Raw genomic sequence first — 12661 nt, 5'->3', positions numbered from 1 at the left:
CTTAATTTCTGCGCAATGTAATATTACGGTCACCGTTCAAATTTCACAGTTATCCTGTGACGACGAGAAGACTGCGCGCCAGTTCAGTCTTGTGTGCTTAGAGGCGATATCGCGCTAGAAGCACCAGCGAGCGTCGCGCTTATCATCCCGCCTCACTAACACAGTGGCGGATCCAGGATTTTGGTTTGGGAGGGGCTTGACCCGGCTGAGGCTAGGCTTTATCAAGGCAAACACTAAAACAATAGTGGACCCAGATGCTTTTGGAGGGGGCTTGAGCCCCTTAGGCCCCCCCTCTGGATCCGCTACTGCTAACACACATACACCCTTGACAAGGCTGGTCCCTTAACGTAAAATATTAAAATAAAGAAAGGACTGGGGTGTGTTTGTGATGCAAAGCTGTCTAAGCACCCTAATTATTTAAGTAAATATGTAAAAATATGTGAGGAACTGTTTTTGGGAGAAATTGTTCTTTGTATCACATCAAATTGTATTTTAACATAAAAATATTAAAACAAAGTAAGCATTCGATTGTAATTATGATTTTAAAGTGTACAAATACGAAAATATTAATTTGATGTTGAATATATGAATAAGCTTTGATTGAAACTGGATACGCAATAAGGAACACGGAATCTGACTACCCACTCCCCGAGCATGGAGTGTCGCGAGCTGCTCTTCGCGCGGCAAGGCGTTGCGCTGCTATCGGCTGTTATCGGCCGGTCGGGCGATAGCGGTATCGCTGCTCCGCCGCCGGCGGGTGGAGAAATTAGCAGGCACCGGACACCCCGCCTACCCCGGCCCCTCCTGCTCCTCGTGCCACTTATCGCCAGCTGGCGAACAGACCTCGTGGTTTCTGCAGCGCCTTGCTGCGCCGCGGAGACACTCCTGGCGGGCTTTCGCGGAAGGGGAAAGGGCGGGCGTTTCCGCGGTTCGGCTTTTTTAATTTCCCCCCCCCCCCCCACCCATTTCCCCCCACTGCTCCATCTCAGTTTTACAGATAATCAGGCAGTGGAAATTAAAAAAAATATAAGGGGGAGGTATTTTAACAAATTACAAATAATGTAAGTTCGTTACGTTGTATTTTTTCCCCTGTATATTGCCAAGACCAAAATAAATTGTACCCAAGATTATTTGTATATTGCGTTGAGATTTTTCATTTTCTTGCTTACCTGGGCACACATATTGTATGTAGAGCTTCAGAAAAAAAAACCACACGATTTGTAAACTACTCGTTATATCAGAGTAGTCTGTTTGCGAAAAGCATTTAAGATTACGCTGAGGTTGTATCTACAGTACTGTTTCCGTGTTTAGTTTTTTAAAGCGTATTTTTAGAAGAGGAACTTGCATTAGAGCTTTATCTTCCTTTTCTCCGCCATAAAATGTTGTGGTCACCGCTCACATCTTATTTGCTATCTGCACGACGAGAAGACTGCGCACCAGTTCAGAGCCTTGCACTTAGAGGCTAGAAACACCGCCTCACCAAAGCAAGTACACACATGCTAGACGGGCCCCTTGATGCACTTTTCCTGTATTTGCATTTGTTTGTCACAAATGTTTTCGCCAGATATTTTACAAACGTAATTTCTAGACCCGCAAAATGTAACTCAAGAAACTATAATTATGAACAATTGCGTGTATGTTTACCGCTGTTAGATAATATTAAGCTGTTAAGAAAATTCAAAACGAAACACAAAATGCAAGATTTTATTGTGATAAATGAACGGGAAAAGTCCGCAGATAATGGTAACGACAAGAAAATGAATGACAACACTGCGTGTGAGACCAAACTTTGGACGTAATGCTGAAAATGTTTGTCAGACGTGTTTATTTTAACATTTCATTACAATTTGTCGCTAAATTATTTGTCCACTGACCATTGACAATTATTAACGTGAATGTTAAAAGTGTATTTTGATACAAAATATCTCGTTTAAAATGATATTGTAGATTATTTTACTATTAAAAAACCTCTCAATTAAATAGTTCTGAAATAAAATTGAAATTAATGTTGCTAAAGTATTCCTCCAGCACAATAACAAAAACAGTTACGTTACACACAGCATTTCATTACTTGGTGGAATTTCCTTTTTGAAGTGTTAATTTTAGTCTTCTTTGCTTTGATTCTACAAGTTTTTGCGTTATGTTAAATGGGTATATTTTGCTCCATTCTTAAGCAGAACACACTAAGATTTTCCTTATTTGTAATTATTTTATTTTCACAGGATCTGTTTTATTATAGCTCATTTGTGTGCTAATTGGAATGGTGACTGGGGTGGTTACAGGACGTGAAGTCTATTGTTCAACAGCCATCCCTTGACGATCCCAGCTGTAGCTTAGGATCATTATCTTGCTGAAAGTAATTGGCGCTATCAAATACCAGCTTCTGTACGCAAAGCCTAAGGTTCAGCTTTAAAATATTCCAGTAGGACATCTTATTCACAGTTATATGTATTACGTGATAGCTAGGTACTTGTCACAGATGGCCGACATAAATCATCCTATCGTTCTGCTTTCGCCGCTATACCTGACTGTGGTCTGCACGTTCTTACAGCTGTTCGAATTTGCAGTCACCAGTAACTAACACCTTCCTCCGAAACTCCGGTGGCTTGCTAATATACTGCTTTGCAAAAGCAAGCTTTTTTTTGTTTTTCTTTTCTTATAAAGGGCTTTTTCCTGCTTAAGTCTAATGTGTTGACTGATGTTCTTTGTAGTAGCTTCTGCATCAGATGGAAGCGCAGAACCATAAACATGAGGATTTTGCTGCACCGACCACACAATGTTTCTCTCATCTCGTCGTGACGGCTTCCTTTGTCCGCTTCTTGGAACGAGCGTTATATCTTTGGGTAATGTTAGCTGGTATTGTTCGTGGTATTCATGCAGGTGCAGCAATCTTTCGTTGCGACTTCTGTCCATAAATAGTAGGGTAATGAGTTTCCTTTCAACAACAGTTCGTTCTTTGTCCGGATCATTCTACCCTTTAGGTGTCAGCTTACTCAACACTATCAGTGCACCCAGTAAGTTTTGACCTTGATTCTACACACATGACAATAGTCGACGAAGTGGACGAATACTATTGCGTTACTGTTTTCGACAAATTTTACGAACACTTGTCTTTAGTTCTTTTCCACGACAGTAAATCATGATTTGCGTTTATGTTCGTTTATGTTCATTGCATTGAATCTTTGATTGTTTGGTACCACAAGGCTTTGGAACACGTCATTTTCACACAAAACATTGTAATATGTACAGTTTACATATCCACATCATACCACAAGCAAAAAGAGACACTTCGATGCCCTCAAATATATATTTACAAGAAAATATGTACATAGCTTTGTACACACGCATCTGTTATGAATTTTAGCATGTTAAACATACACAAAATATATACAATATGGACTGAAACAAGTATTATATAATTACTATGTACTTATATACTTTGGAAACTGATCAGGACTTAACGATATTGCTATTGCCTCAGTACGCGGTGTAACTACACGAAGATCGCCCGACTACTTGTTTAAAACACAAGGGTGGATGCGATGATGTAACATTATTTTTATTCCCGTCTGAACGAAACTCGCGAACGAATTCTTTTGCGATTAACTATTTCAGCGTAGTTTTTGTTGTGTCCCTTGACGAGTTGAAGGGCGAAGTGCATCTCGCTGGCATCGCTGTGCGGTTGCTCGGCCAGGTGTTATTTGCGAGGCCTGACGGAGGTTGTTGGTTCTGGCAGGCGAGTGCAGAGGCGACCTCCACCTGCTCGCCGCGACCCCCGAGGACGAGGTGTCGGGGATTACGTCACCGCGGCCCCTCGGCTCGCGGGCGTGACTCACCGCCCGGCCGACTAGCGGCCTTCACACACCATCGGTATTTCTAGTATTTCTAGTCTAACAAACAAAACAAACAAAAAAAACAAAAACAAAAAAGCCTCAGTCTCTGGGCATAGCTGCATCTCTAACGCCTATCCATTTTGCGTATACGGCGTATCCGTGCCCATGGGGGCCCCAGCCTTAAAAATCATTTTAGGCATGAAGGCTGGGTTATCAAATAGGAGGAGAGATCCTCAATACTTGTAACAAACAAAAAAACTATTAAAAGAAAGGGATTGTTAATTCTGAATTACACAAAGGAATTCAGAATAACAATTAAAGGCTTAACACCAATTATTTCACAGGAAAAAAAACTTTATTTGTAGTACTCGGTCATTATTAATAACCAATTAGTCCATATAATTATGTGCTTTTGGAAAATAGAGCCAAACTTTTTAATAAATGATATTTAAAAAAAAATATGAATATTACCAGATGATGCTCTTGATGAAATACAAAAAAAAAAAAAAAAGGGTACTTACAAAATAGTAATTTGTTTGCCTTTACAAAACGCAATGTTTCAATTCTTTTGAAAAATTTCTAATTATAATATAAAGTTGTGTGAAACGTTTGTGTTCTCTTGCGTGTATCTGGCAACAGAGCATAACGAATCAAGGAATGTGCTAATGGCAGAAATCGTGCGTTGGAAAGAGAGAGTGCCTATTTAAATGCATACTGCAAACTGAGGATGAGATGCCTTATAGTTATGCGGTATGCACAAATCACGTTTGCAGTTATGGCCACAGTAACATGTGCAGTATTCAGATTTTTTTTTTTTAATAATTGGGGGCTTTAAAGGTAGTACATTAAATAAAAGGGAGGTAGGTGGCCGTCAATGGTTGGCGCCCGGGCCTTTGATTCCTCTCGATGGCTCTTTGTGTGTATGTGTATATGTGTATATATATATAATTCATTATTTCCTTAAAACATTTATTAGTTTACAAAAAGCTTTATTCACAAATTTATAGCGAACTTTGATAGTGTGCCAAAAAAGGTACCGTTTCAGTAAGCCCGTACATTCACACAGTCCTAAACCCAGGATCCCGTTGAATGACACTGTCGTTTTCTATCGAACCATAACATTTTAACTGCCTCAACAAATTTTCAAACGCGTTTAGCGAGAGATTTAAGAAATCTCCAAAGCTTTAGTTGAGCCAGACAGAAGTATGTCCAGTTAAAATGTTAAGTAGATACTTTTGACGTTGCAAAGAGTCCCCAGTTTGAAAGAAATGATCTCAAGGTACTCCTTGTTTACAAGTAAATTTAGGTTGATGGAATACACAGCATCATTGAAAGTCCAGCTTATTAAATATAGCAGGCTTTCGCGGCCATTTTCTGCAGTTGATTGGCTTTAAAGTCGATGGTTGCACAGGCGTTTCTATTGTCCTTGCAGTCACTATCATCAGGGTAAATTTTACCTACTGAGGTTCTTGGAAATTCTCCTGCCTTTTAATACTCTCGCTTGAGAGGGAAGTGTTTCCTGATTGGCTGTTCTTATAAGGTTACCGAATTTTGAGCTAGGTTCTGAGGTACAACATTTGTAGTCTAAAGAAGATAGTTTTAATATACGTTTGTGTGTTGTGAATCGTACTTTTTTGTAAAACTAAATGTTATTTTTTTATTTGTCCTTTTTCATTCTCCTATGAATTATTATTATTGCCGACTTCATCCTGAATACAAAAGCTGTTTATTTTTTTTTGTTTTATTTATAAATATGAGGTCTCTTTAATTACGAATTAAACAAAAAATATGTAGATTTTTTCAAGTCTGCGAATAAAATGTTGAAATAATGCTGATTAGGTCAATTTAAATAGTGAATCTTTGTTATTTTAAATCGTGTCTATATTTTGTGGTGCAAGACCCGCTCACTCGGGCCAATCTTGGCAGTGAAAACATCTTTTGAGGCTATTTTAGTTCGTCATGCTATTTTCAAATGTATTAACGTACAGTACTGTCATGTAGTTTCTTAGTCATCTAGACGAGATGCTAGATTTCCCGTGATTCTCAAGACAGTTAATGTTCACTGACTGTTCAAGACCCGGTCACATGTTCATACTTTAAGTTTTCAAAACCCTACAATAAAATTGGTTTTAAAATAATTTAGAAGTTACAGTCGAAATAAGTTCAACATTTTTATCCATCACTGTGATATATTGTTTTAAATATAACATTTAAAAAAAAATTAACCTTTTTTTTTTGGTGTGACAGGATTTAAAACATGTTTGAGGTATCTGTCCAACTTTGAATTAGAAATTGAGAGCCATATTTCGTCAAATATTACTACTCAAAAATGGTCCAGATCTGTACTTGGGAGGCATATAACGTAATGCTCACTTTTGGACAAAATTCACTTTCATTTGACGTTTTTTCTATTGTCATGCAATACTTAAGATCTACTAAAATTCACCTATTTTGGGTAAAACATAATTGTTTTTGCGACATGTCTTATCATAGAGATACAGAAATAAATTTGTGAACGAAAATTTGTCAGCGTTAAAAACTGTATAGAGTTTACCACTCGGTCGCATGGTTGTCCGTTGCTCGAAGGAAAGACCGCGCGTGAGTTCACGTGTTAATAATTTTCTCAATTTATGGAGATCTCTGGTTACAAATTACCCAGGGATCTGATCTTCGTAAATGTACACGTATCTTCTTTAAATTACGGGTGCTATGTTTACTTACTTTGAACATGAATCCACAAGAATAATCTTGGTATAGTAGCAAAAAATTCAAAAACTTACTCTTACAGAAATTCTTTATATCTTCTTCGCGTGTTCTTACCCCATAGACAGAACTCTGAAAGTCGAAATACGGTGTAGTTTTTATTATATCCAGTTATCTGAAGTTGTGCAGAATTCTTCGTTTATTTGAGTCGAATTCTTCATCGAAAAGTCGTTAATATACTGTAATTTTTAAGAGTGCAGCCTTGTGCTTAGAGGCGTTACCACACTAAAAGCACAAGATAGCGTCGCATTTTACATTTAACACACACAAAATTCTCGCACACTAGTAAGGCGCCCTCCCATAAAAGAGCGAAAAAAGCCACACTGTAACCAACATTAGGTTATAATGTTTTTCTTTATTGAAAAATTGATTTTAGCGTGGCTGCTATAATATGGTAATGAATTATCAAAGGCTGAAACAGTGGCTGTTGAAAAAGTTCTTAGAAAACAGTATAATTCTGTGCCATTAATGCAGAGGTGCCCCCCCCCCCCCAACACTATAACTCACCCCCCCTAACCTAATGATGCGCAACCCCCCCCCCCCCCCTCCGAAATTTTTTATGCCATTTTCTCAATTATTTACTCAATTATTTTATAATATTATACTTTTTTAGTATTATATTTTATCACATTTTGCATTAATTAAAACTGATTTTCTAATAATAATTTTGGTCATATCAGGTAATATTTCCATCCTGAACCGACAGATGCCAAACTGCTTTTGTTGAGGAAAGTGCGGGGTTTCCAATTTGATTTACAAGATCCCTTTCAATTATCAAAGCACCAGAAACGTATTTTCACATTAGAAGCTATAATTATGTAAATAATATATACATTTTTCTCGTCTTTTAAACCCCCCCCCCCCCCCCCCCTGAAATTTTATTGACGCAGTCTGCGTCTTTACCCCCCCCCCCCTCCCTTGTGGGCACCCCTGATTAATGAGATCACAGGAGAAACTGTTAAAAAATGTCATTAACTTCAGGCTTTTCATTTAATTGTGTATTATGCCTGAACTTACTCAAATTTGTAAAAAAGAAAATATAATTTATTCATTTCGAAGTGGTATCACTCAAAAAATAGCCATTCTTCAGCAGTTTTTTTTTGCAAACCTATAAATATAGTCTGTGCCATGTAACTCGACAGTTCTCAAATGTCGCTTACACAGCAACACATTATGCTGAAGTTGTTATAAAACAGTGTTAACAGTAAAGCAATGGCAGAAATTATACGTAGACCATTAGTACCGCATTTTTAGAACGTTCCTGAGTTGAGATACACTATAGCTGCCTGAAGGCTTGGTCTCGCTGCCATGTTGATTTTTTTAGTTTTTTTTGTTCATTACTTTTTAAAGGGCCACTTATAAATTTTTTTTAACTCAAATGCTTCCTTTGCATTGTTCTGCCAGAAATATTTTCCACACATATGTACATACTGTAATATCATGAATGTAAAATTTCTCGCAAGCGATGATAATTACGAATACTGGCGATACTGTAATATCATAAATGTAAAATGTCTCGCAAGCGATGATAATTACGAATACTGGCGCTTCTTTTTTTACACCTATATTACACTAAATAAATATAATATGTTTATAAAATATTTGTGGTAAAAAAAATGCAAAGAAGATATAGGTTTAAAATTGTATTAATAGCTCTTAAACTAATGACGAAAGTAACGAAGAAAAAAAAAACATGGCGTGAGAGACCGAGTCGTTGACGTGCCTCCCACCCCGGCGCACACGTGGTGTGCAGAGCTTCAGAAAAAACCACGCGATCTGAAATCTGCGATGGTGTTTGTTTACGAACCAAAAAAAAAAAAAAAAAATACGCTGAGAAGCCTTCTGTTTCCGAATTTAATTTTTAACCTGTATTTTTAGGGTAGTTTAAATGGTTAAAACGCTTGTTTTGATTATTATTTAGGCATGAAACTCCCGGTCGAGATTATTGAAAAAGTACGCGGGGGGGGGGGGGGGGGGGGGGGGGGGAGGAAGGGGCTTGCATTACACCTTTACCTTCCTTTCTCTGTCATTTAATGTTATGTTCGGTGCTGAAATCTCAGCTGCTCTGTGCACGACGAGAAGACTGCGCCCGCCTCACCAACCCGAACACTCCCCTGACGGGGCGGGCAGCTGAAGGTAACACAGTTCCGTACGTGAAGCGGTTGAGCAGGCCTGCAGCATGGCGTGTGTGTGGAGCAGTGCCGCCGTCTCGCCCTGTGCTCGGCCGGCCACGGGCTCTCCGGGGTGCCCTCGGTGCTGCCGCGAGCTGCTGCCTCTCGTCATAAGCCCTTCCCCGACGCCTGCGGGCTGCGCTCAAGTGGTGTATCCACTTCCCTAGCTGAATGGGGCCACGCCCGAACACGGTTCTACCCATTCCACGGTGTATATGCCGGTCCCGCAAGGGGTATTATATGGCGTGTATTACATCCGCGCGGCGAGTTGTGATGCTAGAAGACGTCTTCCACCAGTTTCGTGCATTACAATGCGTTCCACCTCAACTCCTCAGTGCTTACCCTGATAAAGTTCTCGATTAGAATTTCGACAAGTTTCTGGCAGGAATAGCTATCAGTGCTGTCTGAAATTTATTCCTTATGTTCAATTTATCTTGACTAGACTATTTTTTTTATGTATACATATAAATATGCATCTACTACATAAATACTCGGCATATCTCCACATACATGTGTTCACTCAGTTTAAACACTGTATGTAGGTATATATAAATCTTTTTTTAATAAGTATACACATACCACACATAAATACGCAGTAAGATATGTAACTAGGTTTCTTGGAGTGATTTATATAATAATAAGTGTAGTCATCGTTTCGAACAATATGGTAGACCGGGGGAAATCGGGTCACGGGGTAAACCGGGTCATCGTAACAAGATCTGCTGTCTTGTGACGAAAGAATGAACTGGAGTCTACGGAACCTACCAAAGAGTGCTGCTATCTGTCTATACAACCGTCCACTACAAGGCGAACATCGTCTGTAACAACATTCTGGTAGTCTGTGAGACATGAACCCGAACCTGTGTAGTCCTGAAGTGGAAAATTCTTAACAATGTAAGTTTTATTTTGTTTCAAATAAGCCTTTACGTTCGCATTTCGAAATAGTATTGTAGTTTAAGTAATGGAGTACGAAAATATGTACCCAATTAACATTCTTCTGCATTACTGAAGCTCTATATGTTTGACAGAATTTATAAATTTTTCTTTTTTTTAAAGTGCGAAATGGGGTAACTCGGGTCGCTGCCGTTGGGGTAAAACGAGTCACTGCATACAGTGGGGAAATCGGGTCGCTTCATATATTTGCTATATATTGTGAAGCACTTTATTCTTCTTTCTCAATTTTTAAGTTAAGACCTATTCTAAATAAGTGGAAAAATGAATTTAAGGCACATGACTTAAACTTTAGTTAAAATTTGTAAGTACTTATAATAATATTGAAGTTTAGGACATGTTAAAATAATGAAAATACTATCCATGTAAATATAGAATTACGAGTTCACTGCCAAATATGTAAGTGGAAGGAGCACCACAGAAGAAGTGAGATGCCTGTTACCAACACCGGAAAATTTAACACCAAAGGGAATAGGTGAACGAAAAACTGTTGCTTCTCTAAGGCTACTGTCAAAAGAGAATCGCACATGGTTGGAATCCGGGAAATTGAAAAGCAACAAGCAGGTGTTAAATTAAGTTCAAAGCAAAGCAAAATTGAACCTCTGAAGACGAAGAAGCGAACAAAAACTAAAAACACATCCGAGTTGGAAATTTTGGAAGAAGGCCAGGATGATGAGAAAGATGTTCTCTGCAACATGTGCAAAATTGCATACAAAGACATCAGAAGCTGCACTGCTGGAGACTGGATTCAGTGCCAGTCTTGCAAAATGTGGTACCATGAGCGCTGTGCCAATGCTTTTCAGTGTAAACAGTTTGTATGCGGAATGTGTCTGTCAAAACAGTAAAGAAAATCTGTTGATCCGATTTGCCCCACTTGTGATCCGATTTACCCCACTTCTGTCCAAATCGGGTCAAAACATTTCATTTTCCTTTTATCAAGTTTAATGTCAATTCGTAAGGAAGATTGGCTAATGTTTGTATGTAAATATGTACATAAATGTATGACTGATATTACTGTAGATTATTTTATGGTAAATTAATATTGGTTTTGTACTTATTCAGGAATTTCAAAAAATTGACCCGATTTCCTCCGACCTACCCTAGAGGTGATAATTTTTATACTGTAAAGATTGATCATTAAATTTTTTTAGATACAAAAAAAAGATTTTTAGGTTATCAAAAAAAATCTTGGCTAGAATACAAAGCATACATTTAATTAACAGGTTGGTAATAGCGACTAACCAAAAATTGTATCATAAGGTAGTACCATTCGCGGCGAGCTTGATACGTTACGGCACTTGGGAGCTCTCTGTGGAAATGTCGAATGGCGAAGTCATGATGTTCAGTGGTTTTACACAGTTTTTGCTACTGCAAATGGAGAAAAATGGGACTTAATTGGATTTCAAATTAGTACAAAAGCAGAAACGTAACTGGTGATTTACCGTTGATAAATGGTTACTGGACAATGTGAAAACTTTGTGCGCATGTCTCGGACTGTTTTTGAATATTTAAATGGTTGCATCACATTGTTACTTTTAGTATTAATTAGGCTTAGCCAATTTGTTAGAAATTGTTCCTTTTCAACGCTCTCGCTTTAAGCCTGCAAGTCCCGGGCGGGGACCAACGAAACTATACAAAACATTATAACAAAAAGGCGTCCACATTCACGGCATACCCCAAATCGTGATTAGTCCGTCCAAAGGCACGTAGCGACTTTAGCTACGATCACCTGAAACGGTTCTGGGAAATATCGCACATGAGTGGTACATTATTGTACATTTGGGTTCTATTGTCTGCAGTCTTTTAAAAAAGCTTTCCTGTTTTTATAGGCAGGCGAAATAATTACTCCATAAAATATGGATGGCATTTTTTGTTAATTCTACATGTACCCCACACTTATCTATAAATCCAATAAAATCATTTAATGAATGAAATATACATTGATTTCACACTAGAATTTACTTAGCCATAAGACTGTTACTAACCATCGAATTTAATTGCACTGACCTTACATACGAAAGCATGCCCTCGCCGTAATACCCATAGAAAAACACTTTGGCGCCTGGCCGCCAAGCGCGTTAGAAGTGAGGTTTAAATATATGTGAGTGCTAGGGGAATAAGAATGACTAAGAATGTATGCAAGTGAGCAAGTATACAAGTACTGTTTCATAGCCCGTCGCATGACAGTTGGGTGATGGACGAGCAGCAGGCGAAGTGGCAACAAGGCAGTTCTTTCCCTCCGACCCCTCTCAGTACACACTACTGTTGCGGCGGCTGGAGTAGCGAGCTGTGCAGCCTGCGCATCAGGCGCTGCCAAAATATACATTTTCAAAATTTATTTTTAGCGTGTAAAATTTAAAGAGATGCAGTGCCATCGCCACTGACTTTTCTTGAGATTTGAGACAACACCCAGGTCGCTATGTGATGTTTTAGGTGGTAGAACATACTACCTACCTGAAAATTGACGAAATTAAAACTAAATTTTGCATTATAATTCATAAAGAATTTAAAAAAAAATGTTTGTTCACAAAGCGATCTGTGTGCTTACAATATCTACAATTTGACGTTCATTTGAAAGTTCTATAATAGACTGACCGAATCGTGTGCATTTAAGTTTTAACACGTAAATCTCTATCCCGCCGCTTGGCTGGCACGGCCGTGAACCGAACACTTAACTTCGATGGCGCTCGATACATGCACTCAAGAGACGTACCGTAACACTCGAAGGGATTCGTCAAAATACCGACATTCGGGTTACGTTGAAATGAACTTGTCAGTCGCCACCTTATAGGTTCGTAGCCCCTGTCTATCGTCAGCCATAACGGCTCGGGCGTGGGGAGGGGACGAGCGCGCCTCACCTGTCCTCGCCTGGTCCAGGCTCTGGTCACGTGGGCGCCCTTCGGCCCGTCCCGGCGTCGCGCGCCCTGCCCTTATTAGGCCTGC

General features: G+C 39.0%; 1 protein-coding gene across 4 annotated transcripts in view; it reads left to right on the top strand.

Moving 5' to 3' along the window:
* Positions 1-12661, top strand: part of LOC134546213 (uncharacterized) — a 720520-nt gene that overhangs the window by 344108 nt on the left and 363751 nt on the right. Inside the window, exon 2 of one of the 4 annotated variants that reach the window (XM_063388827.1) lies at positions 3737-3870. The exons of the other annotated variants lie outside the window; for them this stretch is intronic. The gene's annotated coding sequence lies outside the window, so the exon portion shown is untranslated. The remainder of the gene's footprint in view (positions 1-3736; positions 3871-12661) is intronic. 4 annotated transcript variants of the gene reach the window in all.

The sequence above is a fragment of the Bacillus rossius genome, chromosome 1 (assembly GCF_032445375.1).
Source record: "Bacillus rossius redtenbacheri isolate Brsri chromosome 1, Brsri_v3, whole genome shotgun sequence".
In the NCBI taxonomy this organism is placed as follows: domain Eukaryota; kingdom Metazoa; phylum Arthropoda; class Insecta; order Phasmatodea; family Bacillidae; genus Bacillus; species Bacillus rossius.
Note: the sequence above shows the minus strand (reverse complement) of the source record. Positions and strands in the feature narration are given on the sequence as shown.